This window comes from Triticum urartu, chromosome 5 (assembly GCF_003073215.2).
Source record: "Triticum urartu cultivar G1812 chromosome 5, Tu2.1, whole genome shotgun sequence".
NCBI classification, from domain to species: domain Eukaryota; kingdom Viridiplantae; phylum Streptophyta; class Magnoliopsida; order Poales; family Poaceae; genus Triticum; species Triticum urartu.
In genome coordinates this window covers 581,042,003-581,048,687 of record NC_053026.1, presented here as the reverse complement: position 1 = coordinate 581,048,687, position 6,685 = coordinate 581,042,003, and the positions used below count along the sequence as shown (strand labels likewise).

General features: G+C 44.9%; 1 long non-coding RNA gene across 1 annotated transcript; it reads left to right on the top strand.

Moving 5' to 3' along the window:
* The first annotated feature begins 738 nt into the window (after nt 1-738).
* Nucleotides 739-3,666, top strand: LOC125510931. Its single transcript, XR_007284807.1, has 2 exons — nt 739-1,148; nt 3,408-3,666. It is a non-coding gene; the product is annotated as an uncharacterized LOC125510931 (long non-coding RNA).
* The last annotated feature ends 3,019 nt before the right edge of the window (nt 3,667-6,685 follow it).

Here is a 6,685-nt window from a genome sequence, read left to right as displayed (position 1 = left end):
ACCTAGACGCTGCTGGTGAGGCCGTCAACAAGAACAAGACCGCCGCTCCAGTCAAGATTGACAGCGGCCACTCTTGCTTCGTCTCCTTCACCCTCGCAGCTCCTCTAGGGTCCTCCTACTTCAACCTCCATTGGCCGGAGAGACAAGGCTCAGAAGGACTCCTTGCCTTCGTCCGGGCAATCGACAAGAACCTTGTCCTCTTCGACATCTCGATCCCCGACCGGATTCGCTACATGGACGCTCCGCAAGATCTGTTCGTCTACACGGCCTCTGCTCCTCCCCCCTCGGTGCAGCAGCTTCCTCGGCGCAGCACAAAGCGGTTCCTGGCTCATAAGTTCACCACCGGCATTCTGCAGCTCAAAGCGGAGCACTGCTACATCGTTGCCGACCTCAATGTCCACCCCAAGAAAAAGGGCGTTAGTGCTGAACTCTGTGTCTTCAACTCCGGCGCCAACGAGTGGAGAATCATCACCAAGGTGCTTGCTGATAAGCTCCCTGACCTCTAGTGGACCGATGATGTGTTTGCTTTCGACGGCCGTTTCCTTTGCTGGATGGACTACTTCAGCGGCGTTGTGCTATGCGACTTCTCCAAAAATGTGGACTCCTCGGTGCTCCACTTCGTGCCTTTTCCTGGAGGAATCAAATACCCTGATGACGCTCGGATCCCGAGGTACTTCCCAGGGAGGTTCCGAAGTGTGTCCATCAGCCAAGGCATGATCCGCTATGTCCATATTTGACAATGACTTTCATCAGACAGTCCACAGTGGCTGGCGAGGGATTGCTCCTAAGAGAAGCAAACGGCGGCAGAAGCAGCTAACCCGCAAAATCACCATTTGGACGTTGAACTCCAATTTCGAGTGGGAGGTGCATTGTGAGATCAACCTGGATTGTCTCTGGGCACAACCTCGTTACCAAGGTCTGGGCTTACCTCGGCGTCTTCCTGAGTTCCCAGTCATCAGCATGGATGACCCGGGTGTTCTGTGCTGCCTGCTGAGGGCGAAGGAATTTGATGGCAAGGAGTGGATGATCATGGTTGACATGAACCATGCGGATCTGCAGTCATGTACTGATGTGAATGTAGAAGACAAGTTCTCTAATACCACCCAACTTTCAACTGTCTTCTCCAAATACCTTCAAAAGGCGAACAGGTAACTGGCTACAAGAAGCTCCCTTAATATTCAAATGACATCTTTCACGTACGTTCTTACATATTATATAACATGGTTGCCTTTGCTTAGCTTTCTGTTGGATACGGTACTGGTAAACACTGGTGTTTTTCCTTACTTATCGTACCTATGGTGCAATAGACATGCTGCCTGGTTTTTCATTCCATGTAGGATTCTCAAAGAACTTCTTTCTTAATTGATGCCATTCACGCACATTCTTACATACATACAACCTCCGTCCCAAATTAATTGTCTTAGATTGATTGGACAAATCTAAGACAAGTAATTTGGGATGGAGGGAGTATTATATAACATGGTTGCCTTTGCTTAGCTTTCTGTTGGATATTGTAGTGGTAAACACTGGTGTTTTTCCTTATTTATCGTACCTATGGTGCAATAGACATGCTGCCCGGTTGCATTCGGTGTAGGATTCTCAAAGAACTTTGGCTTTGGTGCACGCTTTATAGCTTACTGCATGTTGTCTGCTCCCTGTATGAATCACTTTGAAGTGTCCCCTTCTTTCATTGTCAACTCTCTGCACAGTGACTGACCCATACCATCCTACTAATCAGGGTTGTTTTCCCTATGTTATTCTCTGTTGCTTTACTCCTGCCCCAAAGTTTCTATTTTGCTGCCTTCTGCCGTTGCATGTCCTCTAGTGTTGCTGTGTTATAGTAATATATATATACATATATATAGATTAATTGAAGCATTTAATATGTTGTTGCCTTGAATCTTCTGTTGGGCTGTTCCAGTGTTTGAGTTGTAGCTGCTTCAGTTGTGTAGAGATTCCAATATGGACTCCCTCCGTTCGTAAATATAACTCCTTTTTAGAGATTCCAATATGGACTACGTACAGAGCGAAATGAGTGAGTATAAGCTTTGGTCCTTCTGCCATCAAGTTTTCCTTAAGAGTCTAGAGTCCTCTATTTCTCCTTATTGGATCTTTTGCTCTTTACATGGGATTGTCCATTATCTGTACAAATGGGACTGTAATTCTTTCAGCAGCCTTCTGTCGCCACTAGCATGGTGCTATTTTGAAGTGAATTCTTGGAACCACATTATTTTGATTGCTGTTGTAAAGCATAAAACTATATTGTCCTCTAATTTCTGTAGGGGGGACAAGCGTCTATGAAGCTTTATTAGCACATACTTCTCTGTTGGCAAAATTTCTTTGGTTTACTTTGGGTCAATCAGGTCACATCTCTGGCTGTTTCTGTTAGAATCCTTTTGTTTGAGATAGCGTATACCATGGTTTTTAAGGCAGTAAAGTGTCCTAAGGCGTTCTACCCCTGCTCTGACGCCTAAGCGGGCACCTGAGCACTAAGGCAGACTAAGCGCCTAAAGCGGGCAGATTTCCAAGGCGCTGCCAGGGCGCCTAAGCGTCCTAACGCAGAAAAACCATGGCATATACTTTTATATCGTCTAACTGAGTGCTGGCCATGGTGGAGCTTAGTGTAGACCAACAGGGCCCATGCCCCCCTCCCCCCTTAATTTTTCCATCCATCGAAGAAAATGCTATTAATTTGGTTCCCTTCGAGTAATGGCCCCCTCTTGAATTATGCTCAAGCTCTGCCAGTACTGGGCCAGTGAGCCATTCTCTTTACACGGGAGTGCCATTAGCTAAAACCCCTGTAGTATTAGCTTTGCTGGCCTTCTCATGTTACTGTCTTACTCTTGATTCTGGCTACAACCCTTCTGATTGTTTTCTCTATCCTCTCATGCCTCATTTCATTCTCTCACGCCTAATCCGACATTGGTACGGCTGGACTGTGGTGAGGACTCCAATTTTTCTCGAGTATGCTGCCCTGTCGCCGCGTTCAGCCTCTTGTTACACCTGAACACACACACACACACCATGCCTGGCTGCAGCATGTTTGCTACCAGTCCCTGCATGTCAGTTGTAGTCCTTACCAGAGGCTGTGCCTGCTCATTGAGGCCACACCGCAACGCCGTGGCTATGTGGTGTTCTGAATATTATGTCAAGCTAGGCGATGACATTACCATCTGAATCCATGTCAAATATATGATGCAATTGCATTTGCATTAATATTGAGTGCAGAACTATTTTCTTTACCAATATACTCCACTGCAATGCCATTTGTCTTTCTTGTTTGTCTTTTTTTAAACTACCCTTTTCAAGTGACAATTCATCTTATCTGTTTATACTGTTCGCAAACAACATACTCAGATGTTCAGATGGTGTATATATCTGAGTTATTTTTATTTCTATTTTTGAAGGGATGGCATGGGACAACATTGAGCTAACTTCATTGAAATGCAAGTCTGCAATATGAAGACCTGTAATCTGGTGACTGAAGGTGAACACTTTGCGGATGCTCAAATCAAAGATGTTGTTTGTCAATGACGCGGTGCAGGCAGAACAGTTTGATGATGTACTGATGAATATCTATTGGAGTAACGCTACATGTTCTGGATCATTTAATCATATGTTTTAGCGTTAAAAGTATGAGATTGAATATCTTTTCTTTCATGAAAATTGAATTGAGGGCAAGCACAAGGAAAACAAATAGTGGTAGACATTATTTTTGGTTTTCTTATCGAGGCCAAAATGTCTTAATTACAGAGATCTTCCAATATTTTTCTATTGGGGGTTCTTCCGTTCCTTTTTTTTGAGGAATTATGACAGTGAGGGAAGCTCCCCACTGACCTTTATATTTCTCATTCCTTTTATTGAGCACAATGATGTGAATCAGGCTTTAATAAGTTCTAATACGCAGCGGCACAATTCATGCTCACTTGTACTCCCTCCGTTTCTAAATATAAGTTTTTCTACATACGGAGCAAAATGAGTGAATTTACACTCTAAAATATGTCTATATACATCCGTATGTTTTGTTCCTAAATATAAGTAGTCAATTGTTGGAATGTCAGCTCTCCCTTGATCTCGCTACAATAAAATATGGGTCCCACTTAATCCTAATAGCGTTCTTATTTTCTCTAAAATTATTCGCTTGCTTACTCCTAACAAGTGGGGTCCACACTTATCATTGTGAGATAGATAGAGTTGACATGTGGGTATAGGGGTATTTTGTCATATAACATGGTCAACGAGTTTGACCTGACAATAACAATGTCTAATGGCATTTCTGAGCAAACATCTAATGGAATGATGGTAATTTTCAAATATCTAATGGCATTTTTGAGAAAACATTTCATGAAACGATGGCATTTTTGAGCGTTTGTAATTTCTAGTGGCAAAACTGAGCAGTGAGACACAATTAGTGGCATAAATGATAAAAACCCTTTAATCTATACTCACTTAGCTCAAAAAAAACATTCACCACACCTAATACCAAAATAACAGTTCCACTAGAGATGCAGTGTCATGTGCCGTTGAAATGAAATGCACCGAGCACATTCATATTTATCCTAGATCAGTTTTCAGCATGAACTTTTTCCATCCATCACTGAATTAATTACGATCATCAGGATTTCCTGTACCACAAAAAACTCAATTAGAAAAACACAACTTTGTTTCTGCTATAAGGAAATTCATCATATTGGCAAAGGGTGCAAAATATGAGACCAAAAATGCGAATGAAAACCTGGCAATGATATGTTCAAATAAACAATACAAGTTCTTAAAGAAACTATGTCAACTTTCAAGAAACACTTGATGAAGAAACAACATGACAGCAGTATTAACAAAATCTTGAATAGGAAAGGATGTTCTAAACAACGGCAGGTTCCCATGAATTATGATTTTGAATGCAAAGAAGATAGCTACAAGAATTTCTTGTTCTCAATACAAGTCTATTGTGGATAATAACACACATGTCCAGGATATTTTGTTACAACAAAGGATATATGGTAGGCTGACCTGATATATGTATGGCAAGAAGAAATCAAGGATTTCTCAGAATTCAACCAGAAATGATCATCAATATTTTTCCCTGAAGAACGATGTCAACCGCGTCAATTCCTAAAAGATGTATAAAGAAGTTTGTTTGTTTACTTGGTTTAGAGGAAGAACCCAATAAACAGGGCAAGCTGTCATAGCCCTAGAATTTGGTTGCAGATACTGGCATTGCATCCATGCATCATGTCTAAAGTTATGTGAAATTGAAATGGGGATTGATCCAAACCCTAGCATCAAAATTAAATCAACTAGGTTCAACTAAAAATTGCATTCAATGAACCCAAAATGCCTTCATTAATGTTTGATATTTTTGGCAAGGCTTTGAGTCCAAACAAAAAATGGTGAACATTTTTGTGGAATATTCTGGGCACTGAATTTAAATCATTACTGTATTTTGCATTTGGAATTATATTCATAATATATAAGAATATATTTTCAAAAGCCCTGAAATATTTTATGTGCATCTGGAAATGACCAATGTGCAACATAAAAATATTTAGAGGAATCTTTGGCACTAATTGAAGTCATTTTGATTTCAAACAGTGGCAAATAAATAAAAAGAAAACAGAACAAAATAAAACAGAGCAGAAACCTCACCTGGCTTACCTGGCCTGCTCCTGTAGCAGAGGCCCAGCTCACCAGGTGCCGTCGTCCTCCTGGCGCCAGTCGGCCAGGCGCGTGGGCGACGCGCGCGCACGCACGCACGGCACGCCACGCCACTAGGGTGCCTGCCTGCCTCCTCCTGCCAGCGAGACGTCGCGAGCACCGCCCGGAGCCGTCTGGCTCTTCCTCTCTCTTCCTGGAGCTCTTCCCCCTCCTCTGGTTCTCTCACCCTTGCTGTTCCCCACCTCAACGAACCGCGCCGCCGTGACCGACGAGCTCCACCATGGCCGCAGCCACTCCCTCGCTCCCTCTCCGCGTCCTCGAGCTCCGCCCCGACCCCGTGGAGCAACACACCTGACACATGCGACCAGAAGAGGCCCAGTCGGCCGGAGCGTCTTCGTCTTCACCTCTGGTGCCCGGAGATCGAATCCGTCGATTCGCCTCGTCCAGAGCGTTCCCGAGGCTCCTGCTCCTTCCCCTTGCTCATCCCCTCCGTTTCCGTGCCCTAGCTGCCTCTCCCACCATGGCCGCAAGCTTCTCGCCGCCGGCCATGAGGTCGCCGTGGCCAGAGCCCGAACCAGCCGCTCCTGCATGCGTCATCGTTCCCCTTGCCTCTCCAAGAGCCCGTAGCCACCACAAGATCTTCCCCACGTGCCCTATAGCCGCCACCCGAGCTCACCCGAGCTTCGGCCACCGCCACGAGCTCGTCTCCGGCGAGTACGACGCACCACAGCCCCTGCTGCTTGCTCCGTTGGATGCGGATGAGCACCAGCTTCACGCAGAGCCCCTCCGCCACTCGTTTGGTCGCCGGAGGAGCAAACCCGACGCGCTCCGCCGTCTCTGGCTTCACCGGCGATGAGCCTCCGGCCTAATTCCGGTTTAGTTAGTACTAATGACTCCACTGAACACCCCAGAGCCACTGCTATGTGGGCCCTTGTGCCTGTTTAGGTTAGTTTAATTCCTGTTTAGATTAGTGCTAATCTTGCGGACCCTGTTGGAACCGCAACCCTCTAGCTACCTCTTCTCTCACTCG